Genomic DNA, 17,635 nt, shown 5'->3' with positions numbered 1-17,635 from the left:
TACTAAAAAGACCCCACGTAATCAATTGCTTAACTATATTCCAAAGCAACAGACCGATGATCTTCCTATTCGTTTCATAGGTACCCATAACAGTCATTGGCAGACCATGCGGAGCATTCTGTGTAGACACTGGCCTGTTCTGAAATCCGATCCTTCTTTGACTCATTTGCTTCCATCTTGTCCTGTTATGACTAGAGTTGAGCGCGGTTCACGGTTCGAGGTTCTCCAGTTCGTGGCTCGAGTGATTTTGGGGGCTGTTCTAGATCGAACTAGAACTCGAGCTTTTTGCTAAAGCTCGATAGTTCTAGATACGTTCGAGAACGGTTCTAGCAGCAAAAAGACAAGCTAATTACTAGCTGGCTTTCCGCTGTAATAGTGTAAGTCACTCTGTGACTCACACTATTATGAAATTTCAGCGTATAGTGTGCAGGAACAGCGCATTCAGATCACTGCTGTTTGGATAATGGCGATCGCCATTTTTTTTTTTTTCCTTGTCTTCCTTCCCTAAGCGCGCGCGTGTAGTGGGGCGGGCCAGCATGTCAGCCAATCCCAGACACACACACACAGCTAAGTGGACTTTTAGCCAGAGAAGCAACGGCATGTGTGATAGGATGTCCATGTCACATGTCCCTGCATTATAAAAACGGACATTTTCCTCCAGCACGCCATTATCTGCCTTCTGCGTCTTTGTGTCAGTCACCGCTGGCGTAGCTCCTGTCTCCGATACTGCTGTGTACGCTCTATACACAGCGCTATACAGAATAGGGAAAGAAGTTTCTTTCAGCCCTTGTAAGGGCTAATACCGGCAGGGTCAGAGCCATAGGTGACAGTCAGGTCCGTGAAAACAGAATTTAACAGCTACACAAGATGACAGCGTCTGTGTAGCTAAGGTCAGGGATTTCCTCGCTGCATTTCCCCATTAGGAGGGATAGAAAGTGAGGCTTCCTTTCCTCTACCCAGACCCACAACCCTGCCACTGTACCCTCCTGCCCTTTGCACACTCAAACTCATTGTTACTAAGCCATTATACTAGCAAACACTGAGGAAACTTAGTGGCATCCTAAAAGTGGCTGTTGGACTTCCATTAGTGTCCCACTGGTGCAAATCTATGTGTATCACCTCTGCATTGCACACTCAAACTCATTGTTACTAAGCCATTATACTAGCAAACACTGAGGAAACTTAGTGGCATCCTAAAAGTGGCTGTTGGACTTCATTATTGTCCCACTGGTGCAAAGCTATTTGCAGCACCACTGCATTGCACACTCAAACTCATTGTTACTAAGCCATTATACTAGCAAACTATGCTGCGAGTTTAAGGGCCGTAGTTGCATTGTCATGGATAATTATTGTTGTTTATTCTGCTGTTAATAAACCTAGACCACCGCTGAAATATACACCACCTCTCAATTTTTACTACCACATTTTAAGTGCACAATCTTGTCGCAATCAAAATGAGTGGCAAAATGACAGATGCTGGTGGAAAAGGGAAGAGGCGTGTTGGAAAAGGAAAAAAAGGGTTTGGCCGTGGGGAAGGTGGCAAAGCTCCATTAACATCTGCTGAAGATAGACCATCTTCCAGCAAAAGTAAGATGTCTACTACTTACCGTGGACAATCCGATGTGCTCCCTTTTTTACGGACACGAACAACTGGAACAAAGGTAGATGATGGCCAAAAAAGGAAAATGCTTGAATGGATCTCAAGTGGTCCAACAAGTGCCCTCTCCGCCACCTCAAAACCGCATCCAAAAAACACCAGTCCTCTGAGTTGTCAGCCCAATCACACTTGCTTTCTCCCAGCTCTGAAGTCTCCATCCGCCCTGCACAGTATGGTGGAACTGAGATGGCTGAGTCTGCAGAGCTGTTCAGTCACGCTATAGCCTGGGAATCAGAAGTCTGCTCCCAAGCTACAGTGAGTACAGACCAGGAAATGGTCTGCAGTGATGCCCAGAACCTTTGTGACTCTGATTCAGGCCGTGAGGACCAAGTTTCTGAGCATAATGTTGACCCTTTTTCACAAACTGTAACACCTGTTGTTATAGACAATGAGGAACATACTGATGACGATGAGACGCAGATACCAGATTGGGATGACAACTTAAATATTCGGTCAGGGCAAGAAGAGGCTCGGTCTGAGGGTGAGGGGAGTGCAAACACAACAATTGATGATGAAGTTCTAGATCACACCTACTGTCAACCCACAGTCAGGCACTCGAGGAGGTCAACAGAGGCGGTGGAGGAGGATGCAACCAACGACGAAGTTACCTTGCGCCTTCCTGGACAGAGTCGGAGCACTGGTAGCACGTCTACAACTGCATCCTCAGCCACCACTCTGCCTCTGAGCACTAGTCTGGATGGATCAGCAGGTCGCATGCCCTCTAAGCCTTGCCTAGCCTGGTCCTTTTTTGACATAGCAAAAGATCGCCCAATTTATGTGATCTGTAAAATTTGTCGTGATTCTGTTAGTAGAGGGCAAAACCTCAGCAGTTTGACAACTTCTTCCATGAATCGTCACATGAATAAATATCATATGTCCCAGTGGGAAGCTCACCATGCTGCAATGCGGCCTAGCAGAGAGAACCATCCACCGCCTGCCCCTTCCAGGGCATCCGCGCGCTCTTCATCTTCTAGGACTGTGGGGACAGCTGTCACACCTGGTTTTCCACGCACAACTTCCACTACTGTAACCGCAACAGGCAGTTTGCTTGGTAGGTCGTCAGTTGGTTTGGAAGGGGAAACAAGTGTGTGTGTACAGCTCTCTCAGACATCGATAGCACCAACGTTGGATGAAGGCAACATCATGTCTACGCCTGCACTTTCCTCACAAACCTGCATTTTTCCAGGGACACCCTAACCCGTACCAGTAGCACCGTAACTGGTGCTGGTAACAGCAATTTTATTGAATCTTTTCATGATTTTTTTAGACCCTCCTTTGCAAGGCCACCAGAGACAACAAGTCTGACACATAGTCAATGGCTGGAGAGGATGATACAGGAGTATCTCCAAATGAACATCGATGCCATGACTTTGCAAATGGAGCCTTGCTCATTTTGGGCTTCAAATCTTGAAAAATGGCCTGAGCTCTCCACTTACGCCTTGGAGATTTTGTCGTGTCCAGCTGCCAGCGTTGTCTCTGAACGTGTCTTCAGTGCTGCTGGGTGTGTGCTGACAGATAAGCGCACTCGTCTGTCCAGTGACAATGTGGACAGACTAACGTTCATCAAAATGAACAAGTCATGGATCCACAAGGAATTTACTACCCTTGTGTCATCCTGGTGAGAGTAAATGCTTGTGGATTTGGAATGTGCTTGATGCAAATCAAAACATCCTGTTTGCAACTAGGGCACAAGTGCTGCCACTGAAGGGGTGAGTGTCTGTGTGGCCCAATTTTTGGAAAAAAGGGAGACTCCGCTTGGAGTAACCCTTGCTTGCTGTGTTTTTTAAAAGGAGCCAAAATGAACAAGTCATGGTTCAGCAAAGACTTTGCTACCTACCCCAGGGTCATCCTGGGAACGGTTAAGTATGGCGTATTTTTGATTGTGCTTGATGCAAATCTAGCTGTGAAGTGTACAACTGGGGCACAAGTGCTGCCACTGAATGGGTGGGTGTGTGTGGGGCCTAATTTTTTGAAAAAAAGGGAGACTCTGCTTGGAGTAACCCTTGCTTGCTGTGTTTTTTAAAAGGAGCCAAGATGAACAAGTCATGGTTCAGCAAAGACTTTGCTACCTAACCCGGGGTCATCCTGGGAACGGTTAAGTATGGCGTATTTTTGATTGCGCTTGATGCAAATCTACCTGTGAAGTGTACAACTAGGGCACAAGTGCAGCCACTGAAGGGGTGAGTGTCTGTGTGGCCCAATTTTTGGAAAAAAAGGGAGACTCCGCTTGGAGTAACCCTTGCTTGCTGTGTTTTTTAAAAGGAGCCAAGATGAACAGAGCTGGGATCAGGAAAGACTTAGCTACCTACCCCGGTGTCCTCCTGGGGATGGTTAAGTATGGCGTATTTTTGAATGTGCTTGATGCAAATCTAACTGTGAAGTGTACAACTGGGGCACAAGTGCTGCCACTGAATGGGTGGGTGTGTGTGGGGCCCAATTTTTTGAAAAAAAGGGAGACTCCGCTTGGAGTAACCGTTGCTTGCTGTGTTTTTTAAAAGGAGCCAAGATGAACAAGTCATGGTTCAGCAAAGACTTTGCTACCTACCCCAGGGTCATCCTGGGAACGGTTAAATATGGCGTATTTTTGAATGTGCTTGATGCAAATCTAGCTGTGAAGTGTACAACTGGGGCACAAGTGCTGCCACTGAAGGGGTGGATGTGTGTGTGTGGCCCAATTTTTGGAAAAAAGGGAGAACTCCGCTTGGAGTCACCTTGCGGTGTTTTACATGATTTTAGAAGGGTGTGTCATGCCTATATCTGTGTCTCCTCCTCTTTTTCCTTGTCCTGCTCTTTTGTTTTCGCATGAGTATATGTCCTTGTCACTTTCCCATGTGTTTGTGTTGTGTTGTGAGTTGTTTGTCACCTTTTGGACACCTTTGAGGGTGTTTTCTAGGTGTTTTTATGTGTTTGTGATTGCCTGCCATTGTTTCCTATTCGGTTCGAGTGATTCGTCGAACGTTCGCCGAACCGAACTCGAACGGGACCTCCGTTCGACGAACCGAACTCGAGCTGAACCACGGCCGGTTCGCTCATCTCTACTTATGACCGCCCGCCGTTCTAAGAACCTCCGAGATATATTGGTAAGAAGCCATTATGTGCCTCCCCCCTCCAACCCATTCTCCACTCGTGGCCCTCTACAAGGGTGTTTTCCATGCGGACGTGGTGTTGCATGTCCTAACGTGATGCGGACGAACATGTTTTCTTCTTCTGATGGCACTCTTATCATGAATATTAGGAGTTACATTAACTGTACTACGACCTTTGTTATCTACTGTGACACGTGTCCATGCTCCCTGGTGTATATTGGCCTTACCTTGCGTGAGCTGCGGGTACGCATCAGGGAGCATATTCGTGACATCAGTGCCGCCAGGGATGTTACTGATCGTTATTTATTAAAGACCCTCCTCCGTCACTTTAAGAGATACAATGAGAGTGATCCCTCTGGTCTTAAGGTGTGGGAAATTGATGTCGTCCGTGGTGGAGCCAGGGGTGGTGATCTGAAGAAGCGGCTTGCCCAAGTTGAGGCCCATTGGATTATCACCCTTGACACCCTTACTCCGAGAGGATGGAACGAGAATATCAGTTTTGTGCCATTTTTGTAGATCATGCGCGGTTCCTTGTCCTCAATGACATCTGTGTTTTATTGTTTTTAATTTAATATTTGCATTCATTAATATTTTTTGTTTTCTTTTTCCCTCACCAAGTGATTTTTTACTAGGGTTGAGGCCCGTCTATAGATGCACCAGTGTTGCTTTTCATTGCTCTGATGATATATTCTTTTAATGACTCCTCTTTTAGATCATTATGCTGGATGCTATATTTCCTATATTGATGAAAGTCTGTTGAGATGTGGTGAAATGAATTGGAAATTGAAGAATCCGAATTAGATATACCCCGTTTTGACGATCGAACATCCCTTATGATTCTTCTTGAGTCCTTTTGGATGAAGAAACAGAAGATATGAGACCTCATTATGAACTATACATGATTTGATATTTTAGAATGCAACTACATTGGTGCAATTTGATCTTATTTTGAATATGTTCCCTTTTTAATGGGCTGATAATGCATCGTGAGTCTAGACACGTACACTATTTGTGTCTTTTTCCTTTTTCATGGTGTTTCTAACCCCCTAAATTTCGGGTTTTACGCACGTCTTGGAGGCTTATTTTTAACCTTTCGAATTTTTAGTGCCTCTTATTTGTGCAGACGGCCTCTGTTCCTATATTGGTGGGTTTGATTCCTTTTAATGCAGATACCTTGGTTCGCATGCGTGGTTGTCCTGAGTAATGTGTCCTCATGTCTGCGTGTGTTTGATACCGGTACCGCAGTTGATTGGACGGACCCCAATTCAGATGATGCGGCTGCTTGCTCTTGTGGGCCCCCCTATTTGCAGTGCTAAACACCATGGGCAATTATTTCCCTGGGACATTGAAAATGTCCTGCGGAGTATTTTAATATGATCTTGCCCTTTATGTGATTCCCTTTTTTCAGAGATCATTCTCTGTGAATGTGCCTGCCCTTGTCAGATTGTAACCGCTATGCAGCTTAAGACTGGGCATGTACTTGTATGAGAGACCGACCGGGAATCTTTGGTTTGATAGACCTATAGTGTATGATTAGTCTGGACCCTCTTTCCCATTGTGTCCCTCTCTTTTTATAGGTGCCTTACTTCCCTCAATTGAGATGTGGTATGGAGGTGGTCTATATTCACAGTGTTTAATATATGCGGTCTGTGTCCGTTATTTTGTAGATCCATCTTTTTGTGTCGGTGCCCCCAGGCACGCGCGTATGGTTCCCGGGGTGACCCCTGGTTGGGACCATGCGCGGGTGGCATTTTCATATTTGGATGAGCCCTAGATTGATTATTGTGGCCATCCGCATAGGTGCCCTTTCTTTTTGATATGATCTTTGATACATTGGGACGTTTCAACCCTTCTTGTGGACAATCCAGTCCTCCTTTTTACCCTAAAACCGCATTATAATATCCTGACATGGAGTTATTCCTTCCTTGTCTTTCTTTGTGCTTTTTCTGGGTGGTTGCGGTGCCGCGGTGCCGCGGTGCGCGTGCACGGTTCCCTTGGTAACTCGTCCTTGGGACCGCGCGTGCGCTCTGTAGGCACAGCGACTTCCTGGATCAAGCACTCGCGGGCTTTTCGGTTACTGTGCACGTCATGCCGGATATGACGTTCCGCCTTCGTTACCCAGGCAACGCGTCCTGGATGTTTCATGTGTGCACAGCTTCTGGGCGTCTCTCATCTTCCCGCTTATTGTGCACGTTATATCTTATACCGGATATGATGTTTTGCCTTGGCTACCCAGGCAACGTGTCCTAGATATTACATGTGCGCTTAGCTTCTGGGCGTCTCCTACCTTCCAAGTCCGGGTATTTGCCCTCTTCCCCTCACAGCTGCACCTCGTTTTACTGGGAACATACAGGTATATAACTTCCGACTTCTCACATAGACCCTGTGTCTCTCCATCTTGAAAAAGCTCTTGTACAATGCGAAACGCGCGTCGATGAATTCCAGGTTCCTTACTGGGGGGTCCTTCAAACTGAAGACTTAATTTTTATCCATCAGACTTCCAGGTAATTATTGGTCCATCATTGAGGGCTATATTGAATGGTTGATTTGCTTATATATAGTCTATATGGGATAACTATACTCCTGCATTGCGCCTTCTAGCTACCCCTAGCCATATACTTTTATATGGTCCTGGTTAGTCTTTATACCTTCAGTTTGTGGTACTCCAACACTGACCGGGGGTCTCAGGATTCACCTGATTGAGATTTTAATGCAATTAATTACACTGTGATCGATTTATCTATAGGATTTATGTATATCCTGAGCATTTTTAGATTTATCTTGGTGGTTTTCCTGAGACTATCCCTGTCTGTGTAACAATTCTGTCCATGTAACAATCTTTATATTCCCCCATATGATTAATTTTGGTGATGTCTTATCATGTTTTTAATTGTCTATTGTGGTTTTTTCATATCAAATAAAAATTGTCTAGTTTTTGCACATATACTCATTGTCCTCTTGTCTATACATGTATCTCTAAGTAGTGCAGTCTGAGGTGTTGGTTCTTTGTGACCACCTCTCAGCATAATTGCCTCTGGTTCTAAATGTTGAGATTCCTGTACTTGTTATGTTGCAGTGACTGTGGCAGCACCAACGAGTAGAGATGAGCGAACCGGTTGCGGTTCGGCTCGAGTCGGTTCGCCGTACAGAGGCCGTGTTCGAGTTCGGTTCTGCGAACCGTTCGACGAACCGAACCCCATAGGAAACAAGACACAGATATAGGCATGGCATGCCCTTTTAAAATCATGCAAAACACCGCAAGGGGACTCCAAGCGGAGTCTCCCTTTTTTCCAAAAATTGGGCCACACAGACAACCCTTCAGTGGCAGCACTTGTGCCCCAGTTGCAAACTGTATGTGTTGATTAGCATCAAGCACATTCAAAAATACGCCATCCTTAACTGTCCCCAGGATGGCACCGGAATAGGTGGCAAAGTCTTTGCTGATCCCAGATCTGCTCATCTTGGATCATTTTTAGAAACACTGCAAGCAAGGGTTACTCCAAGCAGAGTCTCCCTTTTTTCCAAAAATTGGACCACACAGACACCCACCCCTTCAGTGGCAGCACTTGTGCCCCAGTTGTACACTTCACAGGTAGATTTGCATCAAGCACATTCAAAAATACGCCATCCTTAACTGTCCCCAGGATGGCACCGGGGTAGGTAGCAAAGTCTTTGCTGATCACAGATCTGTTCATCTTGGATCATTTTTAGAAATACCGCAAGGGTTACTCCAAGCAGAGTCTCCCTTTTTTTTCCAAAAATTGGGCCACACAGACACCCCTTCAGTGGCAGCACTTGTGCCCCAGTTGTAAACTTGACAGGTACATTTGCATCAAGCACATTCCAAATCCACAAGCCTTTACACTCCACAGGATGACACAGGGGTAGAAAAGTCCTTGCAGATCCATGACTTGTTCATCTTGATGAACGTTAGTCTGTCCACATTGTCACTGGACAGACGCGTGCGCTTATCTGTCAGCACATACCCAGCAGCACTGAAGACACGTTCAGAGGCAACGCTGGCAGCTGGACGCGACAAGATCTCCAAGGCGTAAGTGGAGAGCTCAGGCCATTTTTCAAGATTTGAAGCCCAAAATGAGCAAGGCTCCAGTTGCAAAGTCATGGCATCGATGTTCATTTGGAGATACTCTTGTATCATCCTTTCCAGCCGTTGACTATGTGTCAGACTTCTTGTCTCTTGTGGCCTTGCAAAGGATGGTCTAAAAAAATTATGAAACGATTCAATAAAATTGCTGTTACCAGCACCAGATACGGTGCTGCTGGTACGGTTAGACTGTTGATGACGAGACAGTCCCATGTTTGTCAAGTTACAACTGGGAGATTCACTCCGTGCACCACGGTTGTTTGGTGGAAAAGCCGAGCTAAGATCAAGTAACAGCTTCTGCTGATACTCCTGCAAACGTGCGTCCCTTTCTATGGCAGGAATTATTTCTCCAAATTTGGATTTTTACCAGGGATCTAATAGTGTGGCAACCCAGTAGTCATCATCACTTCTAATTTTGACAATCCGAGGGTCATGTTGTAGGTAGTGCAGCAAGAAGGCGCTCATGTGTCTTGCGCATCTATGCGGACCAAGTCCGCGCTGTGTTTGTGGCATAGAGGTGCTAACCATGCTTTCTTCCTCTGACATCTCCCCCCAACCTCTTTCAACTGAAATTTGACCAAGGTCTCCCTCATCTGCTGAGTCTTCCATGTCCATGGACAGTTCGTTCTCCATTTCTTCATGTTCTCCTGCACCTTCCTCCACATTTTGCCTGCTACCATGTGCCCTTGTTGATCCCTCTCCCCCACCGTCCCATGCCTGCCGTCTTGGTGATGATGAACGTCTGGACCTTGTAGATGTTGGTATCCCTCGCGCATATGAATCCTCCTGTACTTCCTCCCCTTCCTGTTGTCCCACCCCCTGACTCCGAATAGTGTTTAGCGTGTGCTCCAGCATGTAAATGACTGGAATTGTCATGCTGATAATGGCATTGTCAGCGCTAAACATATTCGTCGCCATGTCGAAACTTTGCAGAAGGGTGCATAGGTCATTGATCTGAGATCACTCCATCAGGGTGATCTGCCCCACCTCTGCATCTCATTGGCCAAGGCTTTACGTCATGACGTATTGCACCAGTGCTCGGCGATGCTGCCACAGTCGCTGTAACATGTGGAGAGTCGAATTCCAGCGTGTCGGCACATCGCATTTCAGGCAATGAACCAACAGGCCGAAAGACTTCTGGAGCGATGAAAGTCGCTCAGCTGCAGCGGTTGAACGGCGGAAGTGAGCAGACAGTTTTCGTGCCCTGTGCAGAAGGCCATCTAGGCCGAGATAGTGTGTTAAAAATTGCTGGACAACAAGGTTCAACACGTGAGCCATACAAGGCACCGGTGTCACCTTGCCCAGGCGAAGGGCCACACCCAGGTTTGCAGCATTGTTGCACACGGCCTTACATGGCTGCAGGTTGAGTGGAGACAACCATTTACCAAACTCTGTCTCCAGAGCTGCCCACAACTCAGCCGCTGTGTTTCTCTTCATTCCAAGACATTTCAAGATAAAGACCGCCTGATGCCGTTGCGCTCTGCTGCCAGCAAAGTAATGAGGTGTGCGTGATTCCTTGTGCGCAGTTACAACGCTGGTGGCCTGACCAGGCAGGCTTGGGGCGGCGGTGGAGGACCCAGACGAGGTTGAGGAGGCAGAAGCGTTGGAGGAACTAAGACAGAAAGAGGATTGACGCACAAATCGTGGGGACGGCAAGACTTGTTCAGCAGACCCTTCTCCATCTATCACCATAGTTACCCAGTGCCCAGTCATCGACATGTAACGTCCCTGTCCATGCTTACTGGTCCAAGTATCGGTGGTGAAATGCGTCCGTTCACACAGAGTTTCTCAAGGAAGTGGTGATGTTGTGTGCGACATGCAGGTGTAGCGCAGGCACACCTTTCTTAAGGCCCCGTCACACTAAGCAACATCGCTAGCAACATCACTGCTAACAAACAACTCTTGTGACGTAACAGCGATGTTGCTAGTGATGTTGCTTAGTGTGACATCCAGCAACAACCTGGCCCCTGCTGTAAGGTCGTTGGTTGTTGCTGAATGTCCTGGGCCATTTTTTAGTTGTTGCTGTCCCGCTGTGAAGCACAGATCGCTGTGTGTGACAGCGAGACAGCAACAACTAAATGTGCAGGCAGCAGGAGCCGGCTTCTGCGGACACTGGTAACAACGGTAAACATCGGGTAACCAAGAAGGCCTGTCCTTGGTTACCCGATATTTACCTTCGTTACCAGCCTCCGCCGCTCTCACTGTCAGTGCCGGCTCCTGCTCCTTGCAGGTGTAGCTGCAGTACACATCGGGTAATTAACCCGATGTGTGCTGTAACTAGGAGAGCAGGGAGCCAGCGCTAAGTGGTGTGCGCTGCTCCCTGCTCTGTGCACATGTAGCTGCAGCACACATCGGGTAATTAACCCGATGTGTGCTGTAACTAGGAGAGCAGGGAGCCAGCGCTAAGCGGTGTGCGCTGCTCCCTGCTCTCTGCACGTGTAGTTGCGTGCGCTGGTAACCAAGGTAAATATCGGGTTGGTTACCCGATAGTTACCTTAGTTACCAAGCGCAGCATCTTCCACGCGGCGCTGCTGGCTGGGGGCTGGGACACTGGTTGCTGGTGAGCTCACCAGCAACTCGTGTAGCCACGCTCCAGCGATCCCTGCCAGGTCAGGTTGCTGGTGGGATCGCTGGAGCGTCGCAGTGTGACATCTCACCAGCAACCTCCTAGCAACTTACCAGCGATCCCTATCAGGCTAGATCGTTGTTGGGATCTCTGGTAAGTTGTTTAGTATGACTGGGCCTTTAGAGAAGTAATGGCGACTGGGCATCTGGTACTGGGGCACAGCGACGGATATAAGGTCTCCAAAATCCTGTGTGTCCACCAGGCGGAAAGGCAGCATTTCGGCAGCCAAAGGATAACAGAGGGATAAAGTCAACCTCTTCGCTTTTTCATGGGTCGCAGGAAATGGCCTTTTATTTGTCCACATCTGAGGGACAGAGATCTGGCTGCTGTGTGGAGACGATGGTGAGTAGTGTGTCCCTGGAAAAATGCAGGTTTTTGAGGAAAGTACAGGCGGAGACATGATGTTGCCTTTATCCAAAGTTGGTGCTATCGATGTCTGAGAGAGCTGTACACCCTCACTTGTTTCCCCTTCCAAACCAAATGACGACCTGCCAAGCAAACTGCCTATTGTGGTTACAGAGGTTGAAGGTCTGCGTGGAAGAACAGATGTGCCAGCTGTCCCCACAGTCATAGAAGATGAAGAGCGCGCAGATGCACTGGAAGGGGCAGGCGGTGGTTGGCCCGCTACGCTAGGCCGCATTGCAGCACAGTGAGCTTCCCACTGGGACTTATGATAACTTCTTCTATGAATCGTCACATGAGAAGCTGTCAAACTGCTGAGGTTTTTCCCTCTACTTACAGATTCCCGACAAATTTTACAGATCACATGATTTGGGCGATTCTTTGCAAGGTCAAAAAAGGACCAGGCTAGGCAAGGCTTAGAGGACATGTGACCTGCTGAGCCACCGAGACTGGTGCTCAGAGGCAGAGTGGTGGCTGAGGATGCAGTTGTATACGTGCTACTAGTACTCCTCCTCTGTCCAGGAAGGTGCAAGGTAACTTCGTCGTCAGTTGCATCCTCCTCCACCGCCTCTGTTGACCTCGAGTGCCTGACTGTGGGTTGACAGAAAGTGGGATCTAGAACTTCATCATCAAGCGTTGTGTTTGGACTTCCCTCGCCCTCAGACCTAGCCTCTTCCTGCCCTGACTGAATATTTAAGTTGTCATCACAATCTGGTATCTGTGTCTCATCGTCATCAGTATGCTCCTCATTGTCTCCACTAACAGGTGTTACAGTTTGTGAATGAGGGTCTACATTATGCTCAGAAACTTGGTCATCAGGGCCTGAATCTGAGTCACAAAGTGTCTGGGCATCACTGTAGACCCTTTCCTGGTCTGTACTCACCGTAGCTTGGGAGCAGACCTCTGATTCCCAGCCTATAGTGTGACTGAACAGCTCTGCAGACTCAGCCATCTCTGTTACACCATACTCTGCAGGGCGGGTGGAGACTTGAGAGCTGGGAGATAGCAAGTGCAATTGGGATGACAACTCAGAGGACTGTTGTTTTTTGGATTTAGAAGTTGAAGTGGAGGAGAGGCCACTTGTTGGAGCACTTGAAATCCATTCAAGCTTGTGCTTTTTTTGTGCATCATCTACCTTTGTTCCAATTGTTTTGTTCCATTAAAAAGGGAGCACATCGGATTGTCCACGGAAAGTAGTAGACATCTTACTTTTGCTGGAAGATGGCCTATCTTCAGCAGATGTGTTACGGGGGGCTGTCTGATAATAACTTAAAGGAGTATCAGACAGTCAGGGTCCACCGTGCAAAGACTCTGCTGCAGACTATGGCAGAGTGCAATACCTCTGTTAACTCACAGAAGGATATAATAAGTAAGTAAAGCAATTCCTCCCTTACTTGGAGGGTGTGTGGAATGATCTCTGTTAATAATCACAGAGACAAAGGCAATGTGTGCGAAATGGCACCTACCTAGGTCCGCTCTTCTAGTGATGCAAAAGAGACGAACAGCAGCGTAAGCCGCACAAAGCTCCTACCTGCGTTCGCTCCACTAGTGTGCGAGGACACGAACCACTAGATATGGCACCTGCCTAGGTCCGCTCTTCTAGTGGTGAAAAAGAGACGAACAGCAGCGTAAGCCGCACAAAGCTCCTACCTCTGTTCGCTCCCCTAGTGTGCGAGGATACGAACAACTGCCAGACGCAGTATAAGGAACGTTACCCTAGCGGCAACGTCCACCTACGAGTCGAACCACAAGGCCCAGCCAGACCATGTGCCTCAGGCACCTGCCTATGTCCGCTCCCCTAAGAGGTAAGGATACGGACAGCAGCCGAAGCTGTAAGGTATAAGAATGCTACCCTGCCGGTAGCGCTCACCTAGCATAGACAGAGGAATGCCTAGAGGAACGCGCACAGAGCGTCTACTCTTATGCATGAACCAAGAGGACTGAGCGCCATGCGGCGTGTGTCAGGGTCTTATATAGACTCTGTGCCTCATCCAAGATGGAGGACACCAGAGCCAATCCGCTGCCAGAACGACAGGAGTGACATCATGCTGGCCTATCACCGAGCAAGGCATCACAAGCACATGACCAGCGACCAATCGGCATAGAAGGTGTCAGAGACATGTGACCTCGTGTCAGCGATGATGTCACCCGCACATGTGCAATGGCTCCAAGATAGGACTTAGTCTCCGGCGCTCGCACATGTGCAGTAGCAAGAAATCTGGACTTAGTCTCCAGCGCTCGCACATGTGCAGTAGCAAGAAATCTGGACTTAATCTCCAGCGCTCGCACATGTGCAGTAGCAAGAAATCTGGACATAGTCTCCAGTGCTCGCAGCAACCGTAACAGTACCTCCCCCTCAAGGGCCCCCCTCCCGGCGACGCAGGTAATCGGCAACTAAGTCGGGAGCATGGACAGCCTCCTCAGGCTCCCAAGAGCGATGTTCCGGGCCGTAACCCTCCCAATCTATCAAGAAGAACCTGCGCCCTCTAACCATCTTAGAACCAACTATGGCTCGTACCTCATAGCTAGAGCGAGAGGAATCAGAGGCAGGAGAGTGCACTTCACGAGCATGAGGTAAAATAGCCGGCTTTAGCAGTGAGACATGGAATTTGTCATGAATCCTAAGATGGACGGGTAACTTCAATTGGTAGACTACAGGATTTACCTGTCGAAGAACCTCATAAGGACCCAGGAAGCGAGGAGCAAATTTGACAGAGCTCACTCTAAGTCTCACGTGTTTTGCAGAGAGCCACACAAAGTCCATGCCTACCACCTCCCATGGTCTATCTGGCACTGGTAAAGGATGCAAGAGCCCAGCCGGTCTCTGCCGTAATGGACGGTTGCGAGCACACGAGTAGCAGGAACCGACATATCTCTTGACGTGGCTGGCTAAGTGTGGCCACCAATACCACCTCTCCAGTAACTCTCGTGTCCGCCTAATACCAAAATGCCCACCCACCTTTGAGGTGTGGGCCCATGACAGTATATCATTCTGTCGATCAGGCGGAACAAAGGTCTTGCCCGGTGGGATTTGGTCTAACGTCACAGGGGAGAGCATATGAAAAACCCTGGAGGGAAGGATAAGACGAGGTTCGTCAATCTATTCCTGGGTAGAAAGCATAGAGCGAGACAGGGCGTCTGCCTTGTTATTATTACTCCCAGACAGATAGTTGATGGAGAAGTGAAAGCGGGAGAAAAACAAGGACCAGCGGGCTTGGCGAGGATTCAGACGCTGAGCGGTTTGTAAGTACGTCAGATTCTTATGGTCTGTATAGACCTGGAAAGGATGTTTCGCTCCTTCCAGCAAGTGACGCCACTCCTCCAAGGCTAATCTCAAGGCGAGCAGTTCCCTATCTCCAATGGTATAGTTTCTCTCTGCCGGTGAAAAGGTTTTCGCAAAGAAGAAACACGGCCTTTTTCTACCTGCACCGTTCTTTTGATACAAGACCGCACCAGCACCCACTGAAGAGGCATCAACCTCTAAGAGGAAGGGCTTACTCTCATCGGGTCTTTGAAGAACGGGAGCAGTTGAAAAGTGTCTTTTTACTGCCTCAAAAGCCTGAGATGTCTCAGTAGACCAGGCTTTGGGATTAGCACCTTTCTTAGTCAAGGCCACCAAAGGGGCCACCAAAGTAGAAAAATGGGGTATGAACTGCCTGTAATAATTTATGAATCCTAAGAAGCGTTGCACCGTCTTCAAGGAATGAGGTTCGGACCATTGCAGGACAGCAGAGAGCTTCGCAGGATCCATAGCCAGGCCCTCTTGTGAGATAATGTAACCCAAAAAAGGCAATGAGGACTGCTCGAATACACATTTCTCGAGTTTAGCAAACAATGAGTGCTCCCTTAAACGGGAAAGGACACGAACGACATCCTGACGATGAGTCTCCAGATCAGGAGAAAAAATCAGGATGTCGTCCAGATACACCACTACTGAGGATAACAGTAAATCCCTGAACACATCGTTTACGATGTCCTGAAATACTGCGGGTGCATTACATAACCCAAAAGGCATGACGAGGTATTCATAGTGACCGTCTCGGGTGTTAAAAGCGGTCTTCCATTCGTCACCCTTTCGAATTCGTACCAAGTTATACGCACCCCGCAGATCCAACTTCGTAAAAACTTGAGCTCCTCTCAGTCTGTCAAAGAGCTCCGAAATTAAAGGTAATGGGTATTTGTTCTTTATTGTGATTGCGTTGAGACCCCTGTAATCTATGCAGGGACGCAAATCACCCTCTTTCTTCCGAACAAAGAAAAACCCAGCTCCCGCGGGAGAGACAGACTTACGAATGAACCCCTTCTCTAAACTCTCTCTTATATAGGTCGACATGGCCTCCGACTCAGGTATCGACAGGGGGTAAACCCTGCCTTTAGGTGGAACCGAACCTGGGATAAGGTCTATGGCACAGTCATACGGCCTATGGGGTGGAAGAACCTCAGCACCCTGTTTGGAGAACACGTCAGCGAAATCCAGATAGGGTGTAGGTATGGGAGAGAGATCAGTAGATGCAACCGCAATGACCTTAGGTGGTAAGGGAAGACATCGGGACTGACATTTCGAACCCCAACTAATAATGCTGTCAGACTCCCAGTCAATGTGAGGAGCATGAGTCCGAAGCCATGGGAGACCCAGAAGGACGTCGTCTATACCCTCAGGCAAAACAAGAAAAGAAATCTCCTCTATGTGACCCTGAGACAGGGAAAGGCGCAAGGGAACTGTCCTCAATGTAATGGAGTCAGACAACATAGTTCCATTAACAACACGGACAGGAATAGGCGCCTCTAACATGATAGAGGGAATATTGTGTCCCTTTACAAATCCTGAGGACACAAAAGTCCCGTCAGCTCCGGAATCCACAAAAGCCATAATAGGCCATGTATTCTCAGATAACGAGAGCTGACCTGGGATACAACACTTAGAGGGTGCAGAAGACGTCTCTAGTAACCCCCCTCTAATGGTTACTAGGCCAGGGAGTTTCCCTGACGACTAGGACACTTGTTGGCATAGTGCCCAGCCTGACGACATACGTAACATATAGGAGGACCAGACTTGCGTAGTCTGGAAGACGTATGACCTAACTCCATAGGAGTGAGAGATGTTTCAGATGCTGAGGAAGATGGTAGTGGACCCTCAACAACTGGAATAGCCCGATGCTTAGGGCGTGAGGAAGAGACCTCGAGTCTACGTTCCTTATGGCGTACATCGATCCTCGTGGCTACTGTGATCAAGTCCTCCAGAGAAGCAGGGACCTCACGAGTAGCAAGAACATCCTTGACATAGCCTGCCAACCCTCTCCAGAAGATAGGAATCAACACCTTCTCTGGCCAATCTAGTTCTGCCACCAGAGTTCTAAAAGCAATGGCATAAGAACTAGTGGATAACGAACCCTGAGATAGATCTAACAGTCTCAGGGCCGCATCATGGGTAACCTGCGGACCCATGAATACCGCCTTAAGAGCATCAAGAAAGTCTTGATGTCTCAGAGTAACCACATCAGAGCGCTCCCATAGGGGAGTCGCCCATTCTAAGGCTTTGTCCTGAAGTAAGGAGATGATAAAGCCTACTCTGGACCTCTCCGTAGAGAAGCGAGAAGAGTTGACCTCTAGGTGTATCTGACACTGACTAATGAAACCACGACATGATCTGGCATCGCCAGAATATCTGTTTGGCAGAGCAAGTCGAGGATCATGTGCAGATGTCACCATGGTCTGAGGTTTATCCTCTATACTCTTGAGCCGTGACTCAAGTACTTGTA

This window comes from Anomaloglossus baeobatrachus, chromosome 3, assembly GCF_048569485.1.
Source record: "Anomaloglossus baeobatrachus isolate aAnoBae1 chromosome 3, aAnoBae1.hap1, whole genome shotgun sequence".
Classification (NCBI taxonomy): Eukaryota; Metazoa; Chordata; class Amphibia; order Anura; family Aromobatidae; genus Anomaloglossus; species Anomaloglossus baeobatrachus.
The sequence above is the reverse complement of the archived record's forward strand: the minus strand, read 5'-3'. Positions refer to the sequence as shown.